Below are 13,964 nucleotides of genomic sequence, written 5' to 3' on the forward strand. Positions count from 1 at the left end.
TAAAGTGTCCTTAGCCATAGGTGAGGAGCCAGAAGATTAGAGGAAAGCTTATGTCGTTGGTCATTCGTCCATCTTTGTCAATGAAGACCTCGACACTTTAAAATTGAATGCATTGCATCCAGTCATGCCAGTTCAGGCATGGAATGTTCTGGCGAATGTTGTGCAGACGTGTAGTTACTGCAGTTGTTGAGCTGATGGCTCTGGACTTGTGCAGCTCGCACTTATGTTGTGCTTCACAAGCTTGACAGCCCATGTGGGTAAGGCTACATCAGGTAAGTGGTTTTGTGCCAACGTTTCACAGGTGGTTGTGACTATGTCAAGTGACTTCAGGGAAGCTTGTAGTGTGTCTTTGTAACATTTCCTCTGCCCACCATGCTAGCATCTACCAGCAGATAGTTCCTCAAAAAGGAGCTGCTTGGGAATGTGTTCATTTGGAATATGATGACATGACTTGCCCACTAGGGCTGTGCTCTCAACAGCGTGTGGTCTGATGGTGGACTTGTTCTTGAGAGAACTTCAATGTCTGGTACTTTGTCTTGTCATCTGATGCCTAATTTTCTGCAAAGACAAGTCGTGTAAAAATGGTTGAGCTGACTTCCATGCCTTTGATACATGGTCCATGTTTCACAGGCATACACAGGGGGTAGTGAGTACCATGGCTATGTAGACCTTCAGTTTTGTTGCTGTATTGATTCCTCAATGTTCCCATACAGTGGAACGCAGCCTTCTGAAAGCAGAGCTTGCCTTTACTAATCTGCAGTGAACTCGGTATCAATAGTCAAGGCTCGGGAGGTAAATGAGCTGGTCCACAGCTTGTAGATACTGCCATTTGATTGTGATTTTGGGCTCTGTGTACAGAGCATGAGGAGCAGGCTGGTACATGACTTCAGTCTTTTTAATGTTGATGGCGAGTCCAAAGTTGATACAAGCCATGGAGAATTTGTCTATACCGACTTGCATCTCTGGCTCTGAGCCAGCAAAGAGGATGTTGATTTAAAAAGGCTCTATGAATAATCCAGGTAATAAAAGGCCACTGAGCCTGACATCAATACTGGGTAAATTATTGGAAGGTCAGGCTTCCATTGTTTCAGATGCAATAGAATTGAGGGGTGGGGGTGGTGAAAGGGGGAGGAATGGCATTACTTGTCAGAGAAAATATCGCAACTGTGTTCAGGCAGGACGGACCAGAGGGCTATATGGGTGGAGCTGAGGAATGGAAAAGGTATGACCACACTTATGGGGTTGTATTCCGGACCACCTAATAGTCAATGAGAATTGGAGGAGTAAATCTATAGAGAGATAGCAGACAGCTGCAGGACACACAAGATTTTGAGAGTAGGAGATTTTAACATTTCAAACATTGACTGGGACTCCAATACTGTAATGGGACTGGATGGCATGGAGTTTGTCAAATGTGTTCAGGAAAGTTTTCTAAATTAATATGTAGAGATACCAACTAGAGAGAGTGCAAAACTGGATCTCCTATTGGGGAATGAGACGGGACAGGTGACAGAAGTATGTGTATAGAAACATTTTGGGTCCAGTGATCAGAATACCATTAGTTTCAAATTCATTAAGAAGGGTCTGGGCCTCAGGTTGAGATTCTAAATTGGAGAAAGAACAGTATTAAGGAAATTAGAAAGAATCTAGAATGTGTGGATTGGCATAAGTTATTTACAGGCAAGGATGTGAGAGGTAAGTGGGGGACCTTCAAAGGTGAAATTTTGAGAGTACAGAGTTTGCATGTGCCTGTCAAGATTAAAGGCAAATTTAACAAGCATAGGGAACCTTGGTTTTCGAGGGATATTGGGGATCTGGTTTGAAAGAAGAGAGAGATGTACAACAGGTAAAGGGAACATGGAGCAAATGAGGTACTTGAGGAGTATGAAAAATGCAAGAAAAAACTCAAAAAGGTGACATGAGGTTGTTTTGGGAGACTATGTGAAGGAAAATCCTAAGGGTTTCTACAGATACTGTATATTAAGAGCAAAAGGATAGTAAGGGAGAAAATTTGTCCCCATGAAGATCAGAGAGGTTGGCTATGTGTGGACCCAAAAGAGATGGGGGAGGTCTTAAATTTTTTTTTTGCATCAGTATTCACTCAGGAAACAGGCACAGATTCATGGGAAGCAAGGAAAACAAGCAGTGATGATTTGGAATCTATACATATTAAAGAGATGTAAGTGCTTGTTATCTTAAAACAAATATGGGAAGATAAATCCCCAGGACCCAACAAGATATTCCCTCAGACCTTGAGTGAAGCTAGTGTGGAAATTGCAGGGGCTCTGGCAGAAATATTTAAAATGTCCTTAGCTGCCGGTGTGGTGCCAGAGGATTGGAGGGTAGCTCACGTTGCTCTGTTGTTTAAAAAAAAGTCTCCAAAAGTAACCCTTGAAATTATAGACTGGTGAACCTGATGTTAATCACAGGCAAATTATTGGAAGGTGTTCTAAAAGGTCTGATATACAATTATTTGGATAGCCAAGGACTGATAAGGGATAGTCAAGTGGCTTTGTCTGTGGTAGATCATGTTTAACCAATCTTTGAGTTTTTTAAGGAGGTTACCAGAAAAGTTGATGAAGGAAAGGGTGTGGATGTTGTCAACATGGACTTAAGAAAGGCCTTTGACAAGGTTCCTCATGGGAGTTTAGTCAGGAAGGTTCAGACGCTTGGTATTCATGGTGAATTTGTAGGGATTAAAATGTGTTTCATGCTCGCCACTTGTCCATTTATGTTTTATTTTTGTTTAACATATTTTATGCTGTTTTTTATTAAATTTTTTTGATGTTTTACAATAAAAACAATTGAACATTACTACAGGTAGTCCTCGACTTCCAACCTACACGCGTTATGTCCAACTGCACATATAATCAAAAATTTTTTTTTTAAATTCTTTATTAAAAATACTGTACAAATTCATATTTTGTATTTAAAAAACTATTCAGTGGTACACGCTCCCGGCAGCAGCCCAAGGGCCCCGTTCCCTGCAGCAGCCCATTCCCCATTCCCCATGGCAGCTTGAGGACCCCATTTCTCCTGCCAGCCTGAAGTCCCCATTACGGTCATAAGTTGGGGACTACCTGTATTATACAAGATTCAGAAAAAATAAAAAATTAAAACATCATGCAATATTTTCATAATAAGGAAATCCAGATCACAACACACAATTGTAACAACAGGATATAACAAAAAAAAACACAAAGGAAAATTTCAAAACCCCCTCCTTTAAGCAAGGTTGAAAGTTGACATGTATGAATCAAGCGACGCCAACATGGAAAGGGACAATGCAGTGCCAAAGTTTCAAAACAACCTTAAATCTTAAGATTATGATAATAGCCCATAAATAGGCTCCATGTCTTTTGGAACTTAACATTTGAATCCCTGAAAGCATCTAATTTTTTTCTAGAGTTAAACAAGACATAATCTCTTAGCCATTGTGCATGTGTAGGTGGAGGATTATTGAGCAACCTACACTTAATTTAAAAATAAGATTCTTCTTTTCATTCAGACAACATCAACTATGTGTCCGACATGATATTTAAAGGTTATGCAGAGAAAGTACCAGATGATATCTTGGAATGTAGTGATGACAAAAAAAAAGTGGTACTTGCCACAGCATGGAGATATGCATCCACAAAATAAAATAAATTTGAGTGGTGTTTGACTGGAGTAACCATTTGGGGATTTTCACTAAATTCTCAGCTCTTCGGGGTCCAGGCCTGACCAGTACATTGATAGGAGTCTGATCTAGATTCCATAAAGTACCTGTTGTCATCACTGCAGCATTGAAGCAATGTTTCACCATGTGAAAGTACTGAAAAAAGACCGGGACTTGTTAAGATTTCTTTGGTAGCCTGATGAAGATCGCAGTTGGTACATGGTAGAATGCGGAATGATAATGCATCTATTTGGAGCGACTTCATCTCCAAGTTGCCCTTAGGAAGTGTGCTGAGGACAATATGGAACAGTTTAGCTCTCAAGCTATAAGCACCATCATGAACAACTTCTATGAGGATGACTGTCACACTCTCCAGCTTCAGAAAAAGACGCAATAACTCTTTTTCATGAGTTGTATGCAATCTGTTTTGAGGGAGACAAATGGATAAGAGGCAGTCATGCTGCCATACCTGAAACAGAGAAGGCAAATTATGAATTTGGACTTGGCCCATGACAACCTTCCTGTCAGGTATACAATGGTGTGTTCAGTTTTAAGTTCAAAATCATTTTGAAGGACCAACCTCTCAAGAAGGGGGATTCATTCAACAGTCAGTTCGATATATTATCTTTTAGGAATATTGGCACCAATAGTACTGACTGCCAAGAAGATTCTGCAAGAATTGTGTAGAAAAGGATTTGCTGGGATGATGTGATACCAGACTCCATTGTACAGGAATGGATGAGTTAGATTCAAGATCTTCATAAAATGGAAGACTTCAAGATTGACAGATGTTTCAAGCCCATAAATCTCGGAACGATGACATCTGCTCAGCGGCATAATTTTGCTGTTGCATGTGAAGACAGTTATGGAACTGCTAGTTACCTGTTACTGCATTATAACCAGGATCAGATACGTTGTGGATTTGTTATTTGATAGGCCAGAATGGCTCCATTAAAACCAGACACTAACCCTTGAATGGAGCTGGTGGCTGGTACCATGGCAAGCAGAATGAAGACACTGTTGAAAAGAGATTTGCAGATGGAACTAATAGGCTCCATATTTTGGACTGATGGCATCTCTGTGCTCAAATGCATTAAACCACAAGGTTTCGAACTTTCATGGCTAACAAGCACTAATTGCTAAAGTCTCACGTCCAATGCAGTGGAGATATGTTAACACAATTAATGATTCAGCCAACCTGGCTTCCCAAAGTTTGAAAGTCCAGTCTTTTCTCAAAAAATAAATGTGGGTATCCAGTCCTCAGTTTTTTGTGGGAAGAGTGGCCTCAAAATCCTGATAAACTGGAAGAAATCTTACCGGAGGACCCTGAAATCAAGAGTATGACTGCAAATGCTGTTCAGATAATGTCGGAACAAGTGGATCCAGTTACATGCTTAATCCATTACTTTTCTTCTTGGAATCATTTGAGAAAGGCAATAGCATGTATGCTAAGGCTTAAAGGACTGCTTCTGTATCATAGGAGAAAGTAAAAAAAACAAACAAGTGGTGTTCTTGCTCTGCCTCATCCCGATAATATCTATCATAGAGGTCTCACAGTTGAAGAAATGGTTAATGTTGAGAAGGAAATAATTTGCTTTTGTTAGTGGAAGAGATTTACAAATGAAATTTCAAGTTTGAGAAAGAGACTGAATATTAGAAAGACAAACCACATTCATCTACTCAACCCCATTCTGGAGACTGATGTATTAGGAGTTGGTATGCATATTAACAAAGCAACAATGCCAAAAGAGGTGAAATATCCTGTCATGCTGGCCAAAGATCTTTACATCTCTGATTTAACACTTTGGCACATTCACCAAGAGCTGGGCCATGATGGTCGCAGTCATATGTTATCCAAACCATGCCAAAAATATTGGATTCCTGGCGCCACTGCGTCAATCAGAAAAATTATGTCAAAATGTGTTGTTTGTTGATGTGTAAATACTCCTCCTGGTCAACAGCAAATGGCAGATTTGCCCCTGGCAGGGTCTCTCATATTGAACCTTCATTCACATATGTTGGATTTAATTATTTTGGACCCTTTGGAGTAAAGCGTAGAAGGAGTGTCATGAAATGGTATGGATTTATTTTCACATGTTTAACCATAAGAGCAGTTCACATCAAAGTAGCATCATCACTTGACACAGACTCCTTCATTAATGCCCTTCAGCGTATTATTGCCAGGCGTGGTCAGGTAAAAGAACTACGATTTGACAATGGTACTAACTTTGTTTGGGGGATCAACACAAATTGAAGAAAGCACTTATCGACTGGAATCACTACATGCACTAGTCCAGAAAGGAATCAATTAGATCTTTCATCCCCCTGCTAGCTCGCACCATGGAGGTGTATGGGAAAGATTGATTAGATTAGTGCGAAAAGTTCTCAATTCCATACTAAATGGACTAACTTCAGACAGTTTTATGTGAAGTTGAAGCTATCCTCAATAGTCGTCCAATCACTAAGGCTTCTACAGATCCAAATTATTTTGAGGCACTTACCCCAAACCACCTTTTGCTTCTAAAGACTAAGCCTTCGATGCCACCAGGACAGTTTCAGAAGGAAGCTATATATGGTCACCGCAGGTGGAAGCAGGTGCAATTTATATTGGATTTGTTCTGGAAAGATGGATGAGATATGGGTAGGTGAGATACAAACAAGGAGACATGTGTTAAGAGTGAAAGGGGAACATGAGGGGGAACTTCTTCACACAGAGCATGATGGGAGTGTGGAATGAGCTGCCAGCTGGAGTGGTGATTGCAGACTCAATTCTAACATTTAAGATGAATTTGGACAAGTACATGGATGGGAACAGTATGGACTGGGTTTGTACTAACCCTGGAAGATTCAAACTTGTCAGATCATGGGAGTTGTTGGATCACAGAATGCCGGATAAGAGAGTTACAACCTGTACTAGGAAAAGCTATATAATGGTTTGATAGAAAGATCTATGCAGAATTTGCTGCTTTAACAATGAACTTTCCTCAGTTGCAGAGCAATGATGAAAGGTAGGTTTTTACATTGCTCTGTAATGCACAGTAACAATTGTATTTATATTGGTAGAGATGGTATTGCCCTGGCTTGGAAGTAAACACAAGGTTTCTGTAGTCAACTTAGAGAGGAGAGAAATCCGTCACAACGAGAGGCTAGTGAAACTTTGAAATTCTCTTCTGAGGAAGTATATGGCTGCTGCCGCTACAATTATACTCAGCTTGGAAATCAATAGTACCTGATGATGGAAGCAAGGACAGCATACACAATGTTCACTCAGCTCTGCATCATCTTGAAAACAGCAGTTCATACATTTGGCTACTCTTCATTGACTACACCTCAGCCTTCAATACCATCATTCCCTCAGTGCTGTCAAGAAGCTACAAACTCTTGACCTCTGTACCCCACTCTGCAACTGGATCCTTGACTTTTTCATCAGAAGACCACAGTCAGTACGAATTGGAAACAACATCTCATCAATGATTATCAACATAGGTGCACCCCAAGGATGAGTGCTTAGCTCACTGCACTGCTCATTATACACCCATGACTATGTGGCCAAGACAATTTCAATGGTATCTATAAGATTGCCGATGACACCACAGTTGTCGGAAGAATCACAAACGACAATGAGGAAGCGAACAGGAGGAGATGGAACACTTGTTGAATTGTGTAATGACCAGAATCTTGCGCTTAACATCAATAAAACCAAGGAGCTGATTGTGGACTTCAGTAGGAAGTTAGGGGAACGTGACCCAGTCCTCATCAAGGTCTCAGTAGTGGAGAGGGTCAAGAACTTCAAATTCCAGGTATCAACATTTCTGAGGATCCGTCGTGAAGCCTCCACATTGAAACAATCACAAAGAAGGCTTGCCAGTGCCTATATTTCGTGAGTGTCTGAGGAGATTCAGTATATCATCAAAGACTCCCGTAACCTTCTACAGGTGTACCGTGGAGAGCATTCTGCTGGTTGCATCATTGCCTGGTATGAAGGCACCAACTCTCAGGACAGAAATAAACTCCAGAGGATTGTTAACTCGGCCTGCGACATCACAGGCACCAGACTTCACTCCATCAAGGACATCTACGTGAGGTGGTGTCTTAAAAAAAACAGCCTCCGTCCTCAAAGACCCCCTCCACCCAGGCCACGACCTCTTCACTCTGCTACAATCAGGAAAAAGGTACAGAGTCTGAAGACGAGCACCCAACGGCACAAGGACAGCTTCAACCCCACTGCCATCAGATTCCTGAATAATCAATGATTATTTTACCCGCACTATTATTGTTTTACTTTTTAAAAGCAATGTTGTAAGATGATTATAATATGTATGTTTGCACTAAGATGCTGCCGCAGAACAACAAATTTTAAGACTTGTTCATGACAATAAATCCTGATTCTGAATATGGGATTGGTGCAGAAAAATGTGGCTGAGGCACATATAAAACAAGTAAAGCAGGGGCAAAGGGGTAATGGTCTTCTCTTACTTTTTTAAATTCTCTCAGAATTTTGAAAGTTAAAATGAGTGACAATGTTGCAGAGTACAACAAATTCAATCAGAGACTCATTAAGGAGTCTTTGCACATTATTATTGAATATTCATTTTCTGTCTTGCACATTCAGTTTGCTTGTACTTCTTTCTTTGTCTGCAGTTTTAAATTAAAAAATTTTAAAACAAATTAAACATACAGAATGTAGCATGAATATAATCGTAGCCCAATCACACCAACTGACCTGCAGCCCCAGTGCATTTTGGAGGAAATGGAAGCACCCAGAAGAAACCCACACGAACATAGGTAGAACGTACAAACTCCTTACAGACAGCATCGAATTCAAACCCAAGTCGCTGGCACTGTAACAGCATTTAACTAATTATGCTGCACTGAAAATTTCTCGCTTTGTATACGTACTTTTTGTTGAGTACAGTTTTTTGCTCTGCTGATAATTAGAAATTTAGCCTGGCCCAAAGGAAAAATATCTCAGAGTTGTATGTAATGTCATGTATGTACTCTGGCAATAAATCTGAACTTTAGAATGACCAGGCTCGTAAATCAGAGACATGGCTTAATTTCAATATTTTTGTCATGAGTCAGAATTCCTTAATAATTCTGATACATTCAAAGGGCATTAATGCATATTAAATTCTGGAATATACTGTGTGATATTATTCCACAATTTTTAGTATCTAATTGAAATAGTGAGTTATTCTTTGCCATATAGTCATGTGTTCAATCTTGGAAATCCATATTGTGTTCTATTAGATGTGTGGCTGTTTTTTGATCAATAGAACACATGGAATATGAAGTAGTGCCTCAAGTTGAAAACTAACGATGTTTTTTACAACTCCTGTTCTGCACAGACAGAATGTAAGACAGGCAATTAAGAATTAATTGTAAGATGCTTCCAATCTGTTCTTCACATGGCTACTTCCATAATAAGTCATTTCAGTTTAAATATTCATTTTATGTGATACTTTTTTAATGAAGGTCACAATATCCTGAAATTGGCCTTGGGGTTTGATTTTTTCCCCCCAGAGAACATTTCTTTAGTTAACTAACAATGTGTCAACATTTATTAATAATTCAATAACATTTACTTATTCACTATAATTAACTGCAATAAAATATTCAGACTTTAAAGGCATAAGCTTCTTTTCATTTGTTCTTTAAAGCATAACCAGTCCTTGGATCTGTTTCACCATTTCATGGGAGAATCAAAGTTCAAATTTATTGTCCGAGTGCATACATGATATCACGTGCAACCCTCTTTCCTGTGAGAAAGGCTTAATAATCACCATACCATTAACTTTAAAGAAAGAAAACTAAACAAATGTAGGAATAAAATATACAGTTGTGGCCACTGGAATCACAGTGGAAACGATGAAATAACCACACAAGGTGTTTCTAGAGTGAATCAAACTGATTTGCTCTTCATCACCTGTACAACCTTTTAATAGCCAGAATCACGCACTCAACACGCGCTGATGTCATCATGCACTGATGTCATATTGCCAGTTTGATGCCTCTTGGGAGTTGTAGTGCTGCCATAGAACCGCTAAACTCCACCCCCCCCCCTTCCTAGAATTGGCAGAAAGGTTTTTCTGTCTCTTAGGTGGTCATCCTCTGTGATCGTCTGTTGGCTGCTGTAGTGGTGAACCACTTTCTACATAAGCTGGTTTAAGCCGGACAGCGGACAGTAGTGAAAGACTGTGGCTTCCCTCCAATGTCCAAAATGCAGGTCGACCTAGTTTTCCTGAGTTTCCTATAAGATCCTTCGTAGGGTGTCGGTAAAGGTTGACCAAGTGTACCCCTTCAGATGAAGACATATTCACAGTTTTTGAGAACTTCAGGCACAAAAGAAGAGTGTTTTCCATGTGACAATGGTGGTAGCTTCACAGCAATGTCTGCAGAGTCCATCTTTGTCCAAAAATACGTTTTGGACTCGTCAAGGTCACCAATTGGAATTGCAGTGAACTTGACGAAATAACCATGCAAGCCATTTCTAGAATAAATCAAATGGATTTACTCTTCATCACCTGCGCAACCTTTTAAAAGCCAGAATCACACACTGATGTCTTCATGCACTGATGTCACATGGTTGGTTCGATGCCTCCTGGGAATTGCAGTGCCATCATAGTGCCGCTACACAGTGATAAATAAAGAGCAATATTGAAATAGTGCCTACTCTACATTGGAGAGACTGGATGCAAACTGGAGGATCATTTGGTTGAGCACCTTCACTCCGTCCACAGCAATGTGGGGATCTCCCAGTGGCTTACCATTTCAATTCCGTGTCCCACTCCCTTCTGACATGTCTGTCCTCCGCCTCATGCACTGCCAAATCAAGGACACCCATAAATTGGAAGAGCAACAGCTAATATTCTATCTGGGCACTCTGCAGCTGGATGACATTAACATCAACTTATCCAGTTTCCATTAGGCCACTTCCCTCTTTCCCTCTCTTCACAATCCCTCTGTCACATTTCCTCCAGCTCTCCACTCCTTGCCTCTCCATTCAGAGAGCTATCCCTTCCCCATCTCCTCTCAGATTTTTTTTCTCTTGTGCCCTCCCACCCTCATCCACATATGACCTCTTGCTTGTGGGACAGTGCTGCTGCCTCTACCCCTTAACCCAGCATTTTATTCAGGCGTCTGTGATGTTTCTTCTATTGTGATAAAGAAACTTGGGTTCCTTTGTATTATTTATATTTTATTATCAATTCACAACCTTGTGAGACACATCCATTTTGTGCATCTAACCTGAAATAGAACCTTCTGTTTCTGGTGCCCTTTAATAGTCAGGAGGATCACCAACTCCCAATCACCACAACCTCTTTCCTTAAGATGTTCAAGGTAGCACACTACATGATAATACAGTATTTCAATGTAAAGATAAACACAAAAATAAATACAAACAACAACTTTTTGTGTATTTTTTTTCTTTTAGAGATTCAGTCTGTCAGGTGCTTTGATAATATGTGTGGATCTTCTTAATGCAGGTGCATGTATCAGCTCTGCTGGTCCACTTCTGTCAAGCACTGTGGATGTTTCCCCTGTTGCTGTGCAGCCTGGATCTTCTGCATTTGTCTGTTCTTGCAATGTCACTTGCATTTTCAGCAGGCTTTTTCAATTCCTCCTCAGTATTTGACCATCCTCTGTTCTGACAGTGTAGGATCTTGGATTTACTTCCTCTGGAGCAGTGGACTTCTTGTCTCCAGTGTTGGAATCTCTGAGTCTCACTGTGTCACATTGTGCCAGTGGCCCTAAACTTCTTGCTGACTTGTCATAGTTTGCTTTTTGTCTCCTTTGCAGATGCTTGTGTTTCCGTTTGACATCTCTGTTCTTGTTTGGGTCTACACAGTAGGGAAGTGTGGTGCCTAGTCTACGTTCCATCAAGAGCTCAGCAGGTGACATGCCATGTTCAAGTGGTGTAGCTCGGTAACTCAATAGAGCTGGATGTGGGTCTGAGCCACTTTCTTGTGCTTTTTTGAGCATCTGTTTAATTATATAATCACCTTTCTTTCTCTGCAGAGTACTTGAAGTCACATATCAAAAATACTCTTCTGCAAAGTTCTGGAATTCTCTACAGCTGTAGTCAATTTGAGGAATTCTATGTCTTGCAAAGATCGACTTCATGTATCTCATCACGTAGGTAATTCTTTCCATCCAGATGGAACAGATGTTTATATTATTTGCAGTAGTTCACTAGTGGACAACCACAAGATCTTGTAAAGAATTGCAAACATATGGCTCTAAGTGAAGGATTCAAACTGGCTAAGTTTTTACTAAAGAAGCATTTTGGCAACAAGTACAAAATTTCTACAGATTCTGTACAGAAGGCTCTTTCCTTGTCATCAATAAAACCAGATATGACAAATGGTTTACAAGCTTATGACCTCTTTCTAAGAGAATCTTGCAATGTCATGACATAAATTGGCCACCTTCAAGAGCTTAACATACCTAATATTATGCTAATCATTGTAAATTAATTACACTTTTGGATGAAAGAACTATGGAGAAGTAAAGTTATTTAAAACCAGAAAAATAAGATAAAATGGCTACTTTTAAGGATTTGGTAGAGTTCATTGAAGGGCAAGTGGACATTGTCACACATCCAGTGTATGGAATTATCAAAGGTACTCAAACAGTAAGTAAACCCACTTTCACTTTAGGTTTATTATATAGAGCTCTGACCCAATCTATAAATTTACTTATACCAAATTTACTTAAGACTTCAAATAAAAAAATCCCACTCATGTCTATCAAATGCTTTTTCAGCATCTAAAGTAACTACTACACTAGGTACCTCTTTTAACTCTGCTAAATATATTATACTCATTAACTTTGTTATATTGTCTGCTAATTTCTTTTTTTTAAACAAGTCAAGTTTGATCAATATTTATTAATTTAGGTAAATGTTTTGCTTCTATTTGCTAACATTTTAAATATTTTTAAACCTGCATTTAATAATGAAATAGATCTATATGATGATGGTTTCAAATAATCATTCCCTTTTTTCAGAATCACTGTTATTATTACTGTCTTAAATGATTCTGGTAAATCAATAATCTGTTCTAGTACTTTCATAAATGGAGGAATTATTAAATCTTTGAATGCCTTAGAAAAGCTATCTTCTCCCGGACACTTATTATTTTGTAGTGAACCCAATGCTTCTTTAACCTCCTTTTGAGTAAATGGTGTAGCCAATACTCTTTGATCTTCTGTATTTAATTTTGGTAAATTTATTTGAGACAAAAATTCTTCTATTTTATTGTCATCTTTTAATAATCTGACTGATATGTTTTTTATAAAACTTTGACATTTTCATTTATTTCTTGTGATTTCTAAGTTATCTGATTTAATTCTTTCTTAGTTGCTATAATTGTCCTAGAATCTTGTTCTGTTTTTAATTGCCAGACAAAAACCTTGTGTGCTCTCTCTCCTAACTCAGTATCTTTGCTTACTTCTCGTTATATCTCTTTCTATTTTATAAATTTGCAAAAAAGGACCTGTACATCAAGTTCGGATTAAAGTTAAAAATGGCATTCTGATCAGACCACTTAACAAAATCTGTCTTTTACCACATGCAAAAAGCTTTGTTAATTGACTGTCACTTTCTTTTGAATATTTAACCAATATATACTATGTATTATGTTTTATTTTTTTTCTTTGTAATGGTAATTTTTAAAATATAATAATTAAGGTCTGGTCTTGTAGGGGTTAAAATGTGCTTTATGGTTGCATTTGGTTGTATGTAGTTTTGTTGACATATTTCATGCAGTTTCCTGGCAACAGATAAACAGTTTTTATTCTCTTTGTTCTGCAAGATTGAGGGGCTTGAAATGGTCCGAAAAGTTTTATTGACCATTTTAAGTCTAATTTTAAGCATTCATTAATTGTTTAAACATAGTTTTATTACTGGAGAACAAAGTTGCAAAAGGTAGCAGAAACAGCCCAGAACATATAGGCAAAACCCTCCCTACCATCAAGACATCTACAGGGAACGCTGCCATTGGAGAGCAGCAGTAATCAACAAAGATCTACAACACCCAGCACATGCTCTGTTCTCACTGCTACCATCAGGAAACAGGTCGCGGTGCCACAAGACAGACACCATCAGGTTCAAGAACAGCTGCTACCCCTCCACCATCAGATTCCGCAACAACAAACTCAATCAGAGACCAATTTAAGAACTTGTTCTTTTGGACTTTATTGGTTTTTTTTTTCTCTCTCTCTATTGCATTATCTGTTTGTTTACATTTTTTATTTGTTTACACATATACATATTTTCTTGAGAACAGTTTTATGAACTTTCAAT

Source organism: Narcine bancroftii, chromosome 1, assembly GCF_036971445.1.
Source record: "Narcine bancroftii isolate sNarBan1 chromosome 1, sNarBan1.hap1, whole genome shotgun sequence".
In the NCBI taxonomy this organism is placed as follows: Eukaryota; Metazoa; Chordata; class Chondrichthyes; order Torpediniformes; family Narcinidae; genus Narcine; species Narcine bancroftii.